A 14944-nucleotide genomic window follows, 5' to 3' on the forward strand; every position below is an offset into this window, starting at 1 on the left:
AGAATATTGCAAAATAAATATAAAAAGACTTTAATTCTCTTAAGTAATGTAATTAAAAGTCAGAGTTAAGTGTACGCATTTTTATGATATTTTGTTTATCATATTACTGAAAAAAGAGCATAAATTATCGTGTCCTCAGAGATTCTTTGAAACACTATTATTACCACTGAAAAAAAAATTTCGATCGTAGTTACATATTAATAAAAATATTCATATTTTGGAATTATAAAATGTTATTTTACACTCTTGAAACAGATAAGAAAGTAGGGCTGCTTTACTATAAAGTATATAAAAACAAAAACACACAAATTTTCGTTTACTACCAGAAAGTAAGAAAATATTGCTTCTTCATAAATTTAAGTTGAAAAATTTGATTAGCTATTTTTTTCCAAAACGTCTAACGAACAAACACTTTTTTCCAGATAACAGTTTATTTTCTCTATTCTCTTATTTTCTCTATTCCCCTTATCTTCTCTATTCTCTTATTTTCTCTATTCCCCTTATCTTCTCTATTCTCTTCGAAACAATAACAAAATAAAATTTCATTCAGTTATTACTTGCTTCAGACAAAGTTTACTCGAAGAATATACAATACCACTTTAAACTTCCAATTAGAAAAATTTTTAATAAATCTCACATTACCCTGTTTAACCAAAACCTTTTAACCCCAAGTTACGCACACTCGAACACAATCAACGGGAAATTTTTTAAACAGAAAACTTCACCGGCAATCTTCTCAATTGCTAATCTCATTCCCCAAGCTACCCTCGTACTTCGCCACCCTCTGTGCTCATTCACCTGTAGCGTCAGCCCGTGCATACAAGAGCGAGAGTCTTTTCGAAGCCATGGAAGCCTCCGAGCTCTTTCCGCTTTCTCAAGCCCGATGCAGGAGCCGGGTACGACCGTAAATAAATAATAGAATTTAGCCAATGAAAGCGGCTCAACGTCGTTGAAATAGGTCCGAGCACTGACCCCACGAGCTTCGATCCGTCGCGAGTCCACGCTTAATTGGACCTCCGTGTGCATGCTTGTGTACGTAGCTTCAGTACTCTTCTATCTATCTATCTCTGTGTCTGTCTGTTCACTTTTGCAGCACCCACGTGCAATTTTAATCCACGCGCGTGCCTACATTCAACACCGTACGCATGTCTCTAACGTGAAAAACGCCGAGATGCGATGCAGCTTGTTCCTCGGGGAAGTCGTTCGACATTTAAGATGTGTCTGTACATCGTGTATATCGGTTGGAAAAATGTACAGAGTCGGTGGAATGTGTGCGGAGAGGAAGTCGGAACGTTGGAAACGCAAGCTTAATTGAACTCTTACGTTTATATGTTTGACATAGATACTCTTTTGCGTCTAATATAGTGTGCGCGACTCATGGGGTATCTCGGTGAACCGGAAGTTCTAGCTGAATCATAAGATATCTTGAGTTTTGTAGTTTGTTGGAGAACTTTGTTACGAAGATTTGTGTCAGTTGGGTGAAAGTGCGTTGTGACGATGTTAGCGCGATGGAAATGGGCTATTGCCCTTTTGAAGCGATGAATTCTTAAGTAATTGGAATTGATTTTATTCGGGGACACAGGTGGGAATGTTAGGTAACGGAAGTGATGTAAGTTGATTAGATTTCTGCGATTGATGGTGTTGGAGTAATGTAAAATTTTGGCCGATACGAGATATGTATGTTTCTAGAATTAGAAAGATTTTTTGAGTACGGTTTTGTTGCTGCATATTACAATCTGAATTTTTATCAATGCATAATTAATATAACGCGTTGATAAAGTTTATCTGATTCTTTTGGTAGTTTTCTAGGGTGCAGGTGTGTGATAATTTCATGTATACAATGGTAAGTATAATAAAATGTGGTTAAATGTAGGAAAATATGGAAAGATATGGAAAAATATAAAAAAGTAGAGAAAAATAGAGAAATATAGAGAAATATAGAGAAAAATATAGAGAAATATGGAAAAGTAGAGAAAAATATAGAGAAATGTAGAAAAATATAGAAAAATATAGAAAAGAATAGAAAAATAGTGAAAAATAAGGAAAAGTATAGAAAAGTATAGAAAAATAGTGAAAAATAGTGAAAACTAGAGAAAAGTATAGAAAAATATAGAAAAATAGAGAAAAATATAGAGAAATGTAGAAAAATAGTGAAAAATATAGAAAAGAATAGAAAAATAGTGAAAAATAGGGAAAAGTATAGAAAAGTATAGAAAAATAGTGAAAAATAGTGAAAACTAGAGAAAAGTATAGAAAAATATAGAAAAATATAGAAAAGAATAGAAAAATAGTGGAAAATAGGGAAAAGTATAGAAAAATAGTGAAAAATAGTGAAAACTAGAGAAAAGTATAGAAAAATATAGAAAAATAGGGAAAAATAGAAAAAAATGTACAGAAATGTAGAAAAATGTAGTAAAATAGTAAAACATAGTAAAATATTGTAAAATATGGTTAGGTTAGGTTAGGTTAGGTTAGGTAAAATATGGTAAAGTATAGTAAAATATAGCAAATATAGCAAGTATAGTAAGATATAGCCAGTATAGAAAATATAGCAAGAATAGTAAAATATAGCAAGTATAGCAAGTGTAGTAAAGTATAGCAGGTATTTCAAAGTACAGCAGTTATAGTAAAATATAGTAAGAGAGTACAGTACCGTAGCAACATTCATAAATTCCATCTCTACCAACATCTATTTACACAGATAACCAACTAAAATACATTATTTATAATTTCACTTTATAACGAGCAACAGAATCGTAATACTAACGTTGCATCTACTTTAATAGTTAATATCTGCACGAACAATGTATCTTAATTCAGAATGAAATTTAATTTCAACAAATATCTCAAGATTGAACGATTGGAACGCTACGTTTTCTAAGGTCATTGTACTTACTTTTTACACTATGTAAAGGTATACAAAAAAATATATACCGTAAAATTAAAAAAAAAATACCGATGATCTCGAAATCTCGAAAAAATGATCTCGAAGTGATCTTTCTCATCACTTTATTCACCTCGTCGAACAGCTTTTTTTTTATACACCCATAAATACCAGAGATATCTATGCTAATCCCGTTCACCTGGCCCACCCGGTGTATTAAGTTATTCACGCGTGTTTGATAACTTTTAATTGGCGCACTGTCGGTTTTCATAGATACTTTCTCACGGGCAAACGTTAGTTTTGCGATGTTTATAAAGCGTAAACAAAATGTTCGGCGCTGTATTTTTTCAATATACGCACGCCGCTCCTTCAGAAAGCATCGACGCGAAAGCATTTTTTTTAATTAACGCAAGGTGTACACGCGAAAATTAATCTGCCACGGTCTATTTGAATACTGCCGGAACTCGTCGTTAGTTTGACAACTTTTGATACCCTAAATTTTCTATGCAAATCAACACTGCTTTCACCGACGTGATTTCCTAGCGAAGAATTAAGGTCAATTTTTAGTTTGAAACAATCTCTGCTCGTATTCAAAATAAAATTATTTACAATAACAGTGTATAAAACGTTTTCAGAATTTCTGCTTTTGCACAGAAATCGAGTGAGTTGAAAAATATAAAAATAATCGAAGAAACTAATAGCAAAGAATTAACGTTCGCGTCAATTTTTAGTTTGAAACAATCTCTGCTCGTATTCAAAATAAAATTATTTACAATAACAGTGTATAAAACGTTTTCAGAATTTCTGCTTTTGCACAGAAATAGAGTGAGTTGAAAAATATAAAAATAATCGAAGAAACTAATAGCAAAGAATTAACGTTCGCGTCAATTTTTAGTTTGAAACAATCTCTGCTCGTATTCAAAATAAAATTATTTACAATAACAGTGTATAAAACGTTTTCAGAATTTCTGCTTTTGCACAGAAATAGAGTGAGTTGAAAAATATAAAAATAAAAGAAGAAATTAATCGTCTAAATTTCTGCAATTGTATAATTGCAAATGATCGAAGGGTATAATAATTGATTAAATAATATAAAAATGAAATTATGTATATGCTATTCGTGTTCGATTCTGGTTAAATAAAAAACCTGTCGAAAACATCACAGCGTATTTCTAAAATTATCACGTCGTCCCGTAACCTCCGAATTCACCCATAAATTCGTTAACATCCTTCTTCAGCGTCTACCAGCCACGATAATTAACGTTCTCGTTCCGAATTCAACGTCGTTCTATAATAATCAACGCGTCGATTCCATTCTAGACGTCGCATCGTATTAATTAACGTGCTAATACGGACATCGGTGGACGTAGCGTCAGTAGCACGAGTATTAATCCGATTTGCGAGCAATGCCACGCGATTATTAACGAATCGAGCCGCGAAATTCGCGCTGGAGCCGAATGTTCGAACGGAAACTCGATGGACTCGCCGTTGTTCCTGATAATTATGCAATTGTACGTAGGATTTTTCGATAATTGTGATAATCAAGGAAACGATGGCAGAGTTTTAAGTGGAAGAACTTGTTTTTTCGAAAAAAAACAATCAACTTCAACCATTAAAATTTGTACTCTAAGCATGTTTTGGTAAGATTGATCGGTATACGTTTGCAGTGAAACTTTTGAAAACCCGAAAAATGTGATTCGAAGGAAAAGATTTTTTAATATTTAATAACATTAACCCCTTGACGTATCATTTCCTTCTCTGACTATGCACCTAAGCGTCAGTTATTTACTATTTCAGTACTATACCGAGTAAGAAAAGTTAATGTATTGTAGATTAATTAAATTTGCCAATCTTCAGGTTTGTAAATTAAATCGAAAATTGGAATTAAAATTACATTTTGTTACCGATACAACTGTTTTCATCAGACCAGAATCTGTGCCCCGAGTCTGACTCGTTATTATAGAGCAGGAATCCTGAATTTTACATTTTAAAGTTCTCCAAAGCGTATGAATTTTACTGAATTCGGAATCTGAATTTTCACATCTGAATTTTACATTCTAAAGTTCTCCAATTTGCATGAATTTTACCGAATTCTGAATCGCAATTTTACATTTCAAAGTTCTCACGCATGTCTCCGTAACAGCGCTATTAGGGTGCAAAGTGTTAAACATTTCTGAAAAAATTAAATAATCGAGATATCGAAGAAATACGCTGACATTACATTGTAAGTAATAAATTTTCATTTACAAATCAACAGGAATTGTTTATTTTCAAGTTTCAATCTTTGCCGACAATGGCGGCCAATGCTCCAGCAGAACAAGAGGTTCCTCAATTAGCGAATAACTCCTCCATTTTGCAACATTTTCACTTTTTAAAAATCGTAGAAAGAAACTGAAAGTTACATTTACATCCTCAGAAAAAATTGAAACTTTTCGACGTGTATACACGTCACTCCGAAACTTTATTTCGTCGTGTAAAACAAAAAATTACCATTTACTATGAAAACTCGAAATTTCAATAAGAAGTAATGAAAACGTCATTCGGTGGTATGTTTCCTTTATATTAAATCAACCGAATTTCTTAAAATTAGTTTTCTTCTTTATGAATTTTATCATTTTCTGACGATTTTTCAGTTTTTAATAACAATATCCTTTTCATCAATCAATTGTTAATTTTTTGCCGAATAAAAATGTAATCCTCCCCCGTTTTGCTTCACCTCTTTCCTCAAATTTATAATAGGAGCATTTGCCCTGCGTTCGACGTGTATGCTCGTCGTTGCTTGATTTTAATTACGCGTCCCGTGAGGGATTTTTAAAACTGAATTCCGCAGTTAACTGGTTAATAGTTAGCCACGAAAAAAATTCTCAAAGTTTACCCTATTTTTACGCGCTTCAAGGTGGTGTAAGGTGGTCGTTTGATTTAACGAATGCCTTTTAAATCAATCATACGAAAAACGAAATTTAACATCTACGTGATCGATAAATACCCGGTCGTTTACGTAATTACGTACAATATAATTTAGTGAACGCGACATCGAACCGTGACCGCGAGCCATTCCACATAAAAGTTGCCCGCTAGTTTATACGTTTTCCGGTTCACATTTTTCGCGTAGATGAACATAACTACGTACTCAGTCACTGAATAAATTATCTCTTTACGACGACATCTAACTATACTCTCGCAGAACGACTGAATATTCGCGTAATTCTCCGATTGTTGGAAAAAAATAAGAAAAAAAAAAAAAGAACACCTTTTTTCGATAACAACGAGAGCACGTGACCAGCCGAGTTCTCAATTACGCCGATTAGGTGTTGTAATGAGTTTATACAGATTTCTACGCGAACGTGTATGTAAGTGGCGTATCGCCTTAGTTTACAGTCGTTCCAATTGCGGTCGTGGAAAAAAAAAGCGAAATCGATTTCTCTGGAACCGCAATGCAAACGACCGATATTGGCACCACACCTGAAGGCGATCAGGTGCAGGTATGTTAATAAAATGCACTTGTGAAAAAAAAGTGCGGACGTCAGGTGGTGAGTGAATTTTTACAGCGGTTGCTTTCACTAATCTCTAACAACCAAGTGTTAGCTGATTAAACGGATAATTATATTCTGTGCGAACGAACTGTGCGCAAACTCTCACGTATGAAATATATTTTTAGCTCGTAGATGGGTTTATAGTTTTCTGTGACAAATATTCCGGCTATAAATTCCGAAAGATGTCCGAGTAATAAAGGAACTTGTATGCAAATTCGATTTCACTTGTCAGAAAATAATTGTCACATTAAAGTAGGTACAAGTGACAACGATATGTTGATTCGCAAGTGGATTTTATTTGTTAATGATTATTCGAGAAATAAAATTTTCTTTCTTTTAAGTGAAATTTATAGAAAAACGATTTGGAGATATTTTCAGTCGATATTGATATTTATAAAATACTGTAAATTATGCAAATGTACATTTTGCAATTTCTATAATAATTCGCAGTATATTTCTGTTATAGAGTAATTGTAAAGCGAGTGTTAGTTCTGATATTTATCGAGTACTCACAATTTTACTGGTACTTGCAACGAAATCTGGCAGTCAAGGATTTACAGCATCATTAATTACTGTTCTGATATGGTGTATCGGCAGTGGACCTGGAACAAAATCGACAAACTTGTTAAATTCAAATTTTACAAAGCTTCTACGTTACACTAAAAACTAATAAAATTACGGGAAAATAATTGAAGATTTAACGAAAATTATCAAGCCAAGTTACAAACAGAACCATTTACTTAATTCACGTCAAATACAAAATAATTCATGTCAAATCTAAAAAAAGAATAAGTTGCTAAAAAAGGGACAAAAGAAAATATATTTCCCCTCGAACTTTGTCATACACCTCCCCCCAAAAGAATTCATATGAAAACAAAGAGAAAAGTATGTTCCTAGAAAAAGGACCAAAAAGAAATCTCTTCAAACTTTCCCATACCCTATTCATAAAAATTAGAAAATTAAATTTTATTCTTCTCATTGACCCTTTGCACTCTTTCAGGCGACTAAGAAGCGACATCATACATGCCATTAGAGGCAACTCTAAGGATGATCTATGGATCTCCGTGAATTGTTCGGTACAGGTTTAGAGATGTCAGCAGTGAAGTAGTTCGAAAGAACCAACTTCTAATGAAAAGATTAGCTTTAAAAAATTACATTAATTTTTGCTACTTCCTTACAGAAAAAGGGCCTTCGAGTGCAAAGGGCAAGTATTCCCAGAACATACACGTTCAAATCACGTCCAAATCATCAGAATCACCAACGACACAAAATTCCCAAGTAGCAGCATATCCATGCAGCCAGAAACCTTAACAGTGCTCAACTTAACTCGACTTCATCAATCAAGAAATAATCGACCTCTCCACACAACGGAGAGCAGCTAACAGAATTTAAATCCATCTTCTGGAGCAGGAACATAATTACTCCAACTCCTTCTTCATCAACACCTCCTCCCAGACCCACTCCATCAACTGACGTCCTCCCACGTACGTATGCATGTGTGTGTATAGAACTGTGGACACCTCTCATAAGAGCTTCCGAATGGAGGTTTCCGCGAGACAGAGCCCGGCGGAATCGTAACGGTAAGTCGAGGAACGCGACGTTCACGCGACCATAGGGGAGTTCGAGAGGGTGGCGAGAGAAAGAGTAGGGAGGAAGGGCGTGCAGACCAAGGGGGGTTTGGCAGTGCGACAAGCGAAACGCTGGAAATAGCAACCAGGGGGTAGGGAGTCCGGTTTATAGTTAGCTCCTCTTATAGTTAGCCGCTGACTAGCTCCCTGTAGAATGCAAAATGGGTCTCCCGGCTTTGCCTCCTTCTCTCACTCTATCCTTTCTCCTTCGTGATCTCTTTCTTCGTTCTCGTTCACCGAACGCTTCTTTATCTCTCGCGAATTTTAAGGCATATTCGTTTCTCGCTGCCTAATCGTTCCTTTTTTTTTTTGGCTTCTTCAGCGAGTCCTTCTCGTTTCTTCTTTGCTCCGATTTCTATGCGTCTTCTTGTTTCCTTTTTCACTGTTTTGTTATTTCCTAATTGGATGTTCTTGGAGAATTGTTTCAGCTTACTTCGTGTAAATTTAGGGGCATATTTGTTTTTCTGTGCTTAATCGCTCTTCTTTTCTTCGTTTCGTCACACGTTTCTTCTTGACTTTGATTTTTACACGTCCTCTATTTTTTGGCTCTTTGGCCCTTACCATGCCGTTCTTCTTCATTCTTTCCCCTCACTCACTTCTTCTCGACTCTGATTTTTACGCGTCTTCTCTTCTTCTCTTTCACTCCTCTGCGTCCTAATCGTTCGTCCTTAACGAACCGTTCCACGTCGTTTCGTGCAAATTTAGACATATTCGTTTCTCACTTCGTTCTTCTCAATCGTTCTTCTTTTCTATCTCTCGTCACTCATTTCTTCTCGACTCTGATTTTTCTGCCACTTCTCTTCTTTCGCTCTTCTGCATCCTTACTACCTAATCGTTCTTCTTTTCTATCTCTTGTCACTCATTTCTTCTCGACTCTGATTTTTCTGCCACTTCTCTTCTTTCGCTCTTCTGCATCCTGATCGTTCGTCTTACCAAACCGTTCCATCTCGTTTCATGCGAATTTGCAGGCACGTTCGTTCCTCGCTGCCTAATCGTTCTTCTTCTTTTTCTCCCTTCTCACTCGCTCGCTCTTTTTTCGTTCTGATTTTTACACCTCCTCTCTCTTTTTTGCACACTTGCGCATCCTAATCGTAGGGCCTTAGCGAGAACCGTTCCATCTCGCTTCGTCGCCTAAACTCTCGCGCGGCCGTTCTTTGTTTTGGCAGGGTTTATTTCTGCACGCCGGTCTACCGCATCAGGATCGTGGACGCTCCTCTTTGAGAGCGTCTCTTGGCCCAGACTCCGTGGACGTCGAGCGACGGAATCTTGAGGGGAAAAAAGAGAAGCAACGCGGTTTGCTCGGGTCGGGAATGAATTCCGGCGACACGTTGCGAGTGTTACGGGATCTAGGGCCGAGGGACGAAGCCGTTACGACTGCGTCTGAGTGTCTGGGTGCAGCAGACGTCGGGTGTCGCGAAAAAATTATGCAACGATGTGGGTTTATATGTGTTATAAATAGAACGACTGCTTTGCGATTTCAACGAGATTACACTGTGATCGGAGATGTCTATAGGAAACACCGAATAAATGAATTGACTTCTTAAAAATTAAATTCGAAATTTTTAAAAATTGAAAACCTTGAAAATTTGTCTTTCAATTGGAAAATTCTTCGAATGCTGCCACTCTCATAGTGTCTTTATTTCGAAATAATTTATTTGTTAAAAATATTTCAGAGATTTTGTTGAAAGTCTATACGAAACACCGAATAAATGAATTGCCTTCTTAAAAATTAAATTGGAAATTTGTCTTTCAATTGGAAAATTCTTCGAATGCTGCCACTTTCATAGTGTCTTCATTTCGAAATAATTTATTTGTCAAAAATATTTCAGAGATGTTTGTCGAAGTCTATAGGAAGCACCGAATAAATGAATTGCCTTCTTAAAAATTAAATTGGAAATTTGTCTTTTAATTGGAAAATTCTTCGAATGCTGTCACTTTCATAGTGTCTTCATTTCGAAATAATTTATTTGTCAAAAATATTTCAGAGATTTTGTCGAAGTCTATAGGAAGCACCGAATAAATGAATTGCCCTCCTAAAAATTAAATTCGAAATTTTTAAAAATTAAAAACCTTGAAAATTTGTCTTTCAATTGGAACATTCTTCGAATGCTGTCACTTTCATAGTGTCTTTATTTCGAAATAATTTATTTGTTAAAAATATTTCAGAGATGTTTGTTGAAGTCTATACGAAACACCGAATAAATGAATTGCCTTCTTAAAAATTAAATTGGAAATTTGTCTTTCAATTGGAAAATTCTTCGAACGCTGCCACTCTCATAGCGTCTTCACTTCTAAATAATTTATTTGTCAAAAAAATACGAAAAAATGATAGTCTGTAGCAAAATTTCATATTCTTCATCGTGGATTGCTTTTCGCAAATTTTCTTAAAATATTATCATCGACAACTTGATCTACCGTACCGTCTCGCTCATTTTCCAATGAAAATTTACCAATCTCGAATTTCCCCCACGAACGTTCAAGCGACCTAACATTTACATAACCTCCTTCAAATGCTAAATTTACATTTCCCCCAGCTTTCACCTCAATTTCCCCAAATTTCAACTCGCCTAAAAAATAATACCGACTAATCTCGATTTTTTATTTACTCCATCAAGGTTAGCTGAAATTTCTCACGGATTCACGCATCAAAATAGAAAGCGATCTCGTGGATGAATAACAACCTCCGGAAGATAACTGGTACGAACGTTGTCCGACGAGTAAACTTGGTAATTCACGACGAAGAGGGGCTAGTCATCTAACACGTGTGAAGTTGAAATTCAAGCTTCTGTTAAGTACAGCAATGAATGAATAATGACGATTCATGTAGGCTGTGCAAGAAAGTCAAAGAGCGAAGGTAGGGTAATTTATCGCAATATAGCAGGAACATGAAGATGTATCAGCCTAAATCTATCTAGCGAATTCATCAACAGGAAATCTAGCAGAAATATCGATTGCTTAATATCAACAGAAAGGTATTACTCGCGTTAGATACCGTTAGAGATTTATCGATAAAATATGAAAAATACAATGCAACTAAAATGTATTTTTAAATTCATCGTCTATTGATCACACTCTGAAATTACAATCTTTTCAGTCGACGACTGAAGGCTTTTCAGATTTAATATTACACTCATAATCTCTGACACTGTTAATTCCGCACACGTCCAATTTATCCTCACGTTGACAACGCTGTCACTGGTAGCATAGCTAATTCAAATGCATCAGTACCTAGCTACGAAACTCGTAAAACACATCAGGAGGACGATAGACACTCGAGATTAACGGCAAACACTTAAATTCAACGGTGAGGAGGAACAACGCGAGCGAACTTTGGAGGAAATCTGCAAGACGGCGTGATTTGGCAAGTTTCCTTCGCTCGTCTTTGTGAGAAATATTTTCGAAAGAAAAAGAGGAGAAAGAAAGGAACAACGCGAGCGAACTTTGGAGGAAATCTGCAAAACGGCGTGATTTGGCAAGTTTCCTTCGCTCGTCTTTGTGAGAAATATTTTCGAAAGAAAAAGAGGAGAAAGAAGATGAAAGAAACGTGAGTCACGAGGGAACTTCGGTAACGCGAAAATTCCAGTTTCTTTGAAACTTTGCAGGTTTGTAGGAAACCTAAAGGGAAGTATCGAGCAATTTTTTTTGGCCCTTCTTCAGTTCTTCCGGAGTGAAGACAGTTGAATGAAGACAAGTGTTACCTTGTTTCCCTGTATATCTCTAAAATGAGTTAAATTAACAAAAATCGTTTGCTTAAATAAAAATTCTTCCAGCACAGTTATGGTGAAAAATCTCGAATTTTCTGTCATATCGAAAAATATATCTACCAAATGCAGATAAATATGCTAAATATGTTAAGTTTATCGAATAACGTGATATTTAAATAATTTTAATCGATACGTGCTTTATGTGCTGTCATCGTCGCACTTGAAAAAAGGTATAAAAAAAATAAAATAAAATATCACATTATCCGATAAGATTAACACATTTATCTGCATTTATTTGACATATTTTTCGATATGATAGAAAATTCAAAATTTTTATTAATCTAATAGTACCGCCTTATAAGGCATAAAAATGCATTAAATCTTTATTATCTACTATAGTTTCATATACAGGGAAACAAACTTCATTCAAGAACTATTTTCACCCCTGAAGAAACGAAAAGGGCCCCCAAAAAGAATTGCTCTATACAAACATGCAAAGTTTAAAAAAACAAATCGGAATTTTCAGGTTGCCGAAGTTCCCTTGTTAGTGGAAAAAGATATAATCAGCGTTAAAACGTTATTTTCAGGCTTGGCGAATTTCATTCCGCCACCCAGGAAGTGTCACTTTCAATAATTTACGCCGCTGTTAAACGAGAATTTCGATAGTTCGCGTTCACATGTTGGAATTCTATTAAACGGTCCCTCAATTTCTCATTCAAAGTTGCTGATCAAGAAAGATGATCGCACGCCAGCCAATGAAAGCTGTTTTCTCGTGCGTGACTTCCGCCGGATTCGCGTCGACAGTGCTTCCATTGATAAATAGACAGTCGCGAGCGCGTGTACTACCACGGCTTCACACGAGTCGATATTGAGCAACGATTTTAATTCGTACACTTGACGTCAGTTTTCTAAGCCGGATCAATGTACCGCAGAATTTTACGTACGAGCTTCAGTTCAGTTTTCAGAACAAAATGTTGGATTCACGTTATCGGTGAAAATTTTGTGTAATATCAAAAATATCTGAAAATAAATAATGTCTAAATTAGATCATCCCACAAATTCGTGTCGAATTTTACAATTCAAATCATATTTATTCGTAATTCATCATAATTCATTCATATTTTCAACGAACCTTTAAATTTAATTAAAGAAAAGAAAAATACGCAAGGGTCTTCTCGTTTCACAAATTTCTCTTATGTTTTTGGAGACCATTGTTTCCTTGAATTTTCATTAAAATATTTTGCACTTTTGGCACGAGCTTACGAGATGACCTAATATATTAAAAAGTTTTCAATAATAAAACACTAGATAAATACTGAAATTAACCCTTTGTAATCGAGTGGTGACTGAGAAGCGACATTAAACAATCGTCACTTGGTGAATAATTAATCAAGTCAGAGAGCAGATCTACGGGGCCTCTATAAATTTATTCATTATAGTGAAATGGAGAATACGTTGAATATTTAAGTAAAATAGTATAGTTTATTTCTGCATTAATTTTAATTATAAACATTCGATTTGCAAACTTTTCTGTTACAAAATGACCTTCGAGTGCAAAGGGTTAATATTTGAAACGAAGAACTAGAGCTGTGGATATTAACAAAATTAGCGAAATAATTCCAGCTAATTAGCAAACCTACTTTGATTTCAATTCACATTCTTCGTTGAAAAAATTTCGAAAGCTCGTGCCCTTAAATTACAGATTACTCTTCGTACAAATGTAAATCTGCCTAAAATCCCCGTTAAGGCCGCATTTTAATTCACTCCATCTCGCTTCTCTTTCAATTCTAATCCTCCTCGAACTGTATGCGCCATTCAGTGCTAACTGTACTACTTACGTTCCACAATTATTCTCATTACTTTCCATAATCCAACGATACGAGATTAAATTGCGAATTTGAAATTGCGCGTATTGTTCTCCTCGATCTGAACGAACGACGTTCCATCGTAAGTCGTTCACGAACGAAGATTTATCGTGGCTCTTCTAAACAATGTTGTTACATCGGTAATTAGAGCGCGGCAATTTTTCGCTGACGTTTCATGAATGAATCGAGCAGCTTTCAAATTGCAATCAACGTACATTTTAATACTGTTAAAGAGAACCGCGTGCATTTATACATCGTAATCATTACGCGGAATGAATAAACCATAGTGTGGTGTATTTGAATGGGCATGCAACAGAAACTTCATTATTCGAGATATTATAACGAAGAAATAAGACTGCGAGGAGAACGAACAGGCGGAAATATTATTACAGTGATATTTGAAATTAATTTCGCGTATTTAAAAAGAACAGTATTACCTTCTTATCTATTCTGTAAAAATGAAGAATTGCGTTTTAATTAGGTGCAGAGAAGAATAATCTGAATTCAGGAAAATGCTTTAATACTTGAACAGCGGGTGGTGGGTCAAATATGACCCAATATTAGAATCTTCTTGTACGCAAGCGAAGTTTCATTTTTTTATTTTACTGGGCATTATGTTATGATTAACCCAGTGTGGTTTGCTATCGTAGGTGCCAGAGCGTGCGCAAGAGCACTGTTTTGCGGATTTTAGCTGCTACAAGTGTCGTGTATAAAGGGAAATCGAAACATCGCTGTGTTATACACCGGCGGAGATGTACAAAGCTGCTATCCCACGTGGCACTGCTCACGAACGAGGGATAATGGTGTGCAGGAATTACAAGTCTTACAATGTTCGATTTCTTTCTATGTTGCAGCTTTTATCTAATACCACAGGCGTGTGCAATGAAAAGCTGAAGTACATCCGTTCGCCGTGCCGACGAATTAACCCTTTCGCGACGGCGGAACTAGGCATCAGTATGCCACTAACGTCCTCGTGCCATTAGTGCACACCATGAGTGTCTCGCGTTTTTCGAGCTCCCAGTGTGTCCGTGTAAAATCTTAGAGGACTTCGTTGGAACAGCAGAGGACTTAATGGTGTATCGGGTAAAGGGAATGTTGTTGAGGCCTTGTTCTGTATTTTAAAATAAATCTTCACTTTGAGTTGTTGAAACGACGCGCTTAGTGGTTGCCGGATATAACCGGCGCTAGACAGTGTGAAGCATTTAGCGGATGCCGGATATAACCGGCGCTAGTCGCGGAAGGGTTAATCCCTTAACTTATGATTCTCTTTCTTTCCATTTTTTTATTTTACTGGGCATTATATTATGATTAATCCCTTAACTTATGATAC

At 35.8% G+C, this 14944-nt stretch overlaps 2 protein-coding genes across 2 annotated transcripts in view; both read right to left on the minus strand.

Moving 5' to 3' along the window:
- The window catches only part of LOC108576590, an 86847-nt gene extending 79886 nt beyond the window's left edge, over positions 1-6961 (minus strand). Inside the window, exon 1 of the mRNA XM_017939606.1 lies at positions 6931-6961. The gene's annotated coding sequence lies outside the window, so the exon portion shown is untranslated. The remainder of the gene's footprint in view (positions 1-6930) is intronic.
- Positions 1-14944, minus strand: part of LOC108576591 (max-interacting protein 1-like) — a 355947-nt gene that overhangs the window by 12132 nt on the left and 328871 nt on the right. The gene's annotated exons all lie outside the window — the stretch shown is intronic.

Source organism: Habropoda laboriosa, unplaced genomic scaffold, assembly GCF_001263275.1.
Source record: "Habropoda laboriosa isolate 0110345459 unplaced genomic scaffold, ASM126327v1 scaffold385, whole genome shotgun sequence".
Classification (NCBI taxonomy): domain Eukaryota; kingdom Metazoa; phylum Arthropoda; class Insecta; order Hymenoptera; family Apidae; genus Habropoda; species Habropoda laboriosa.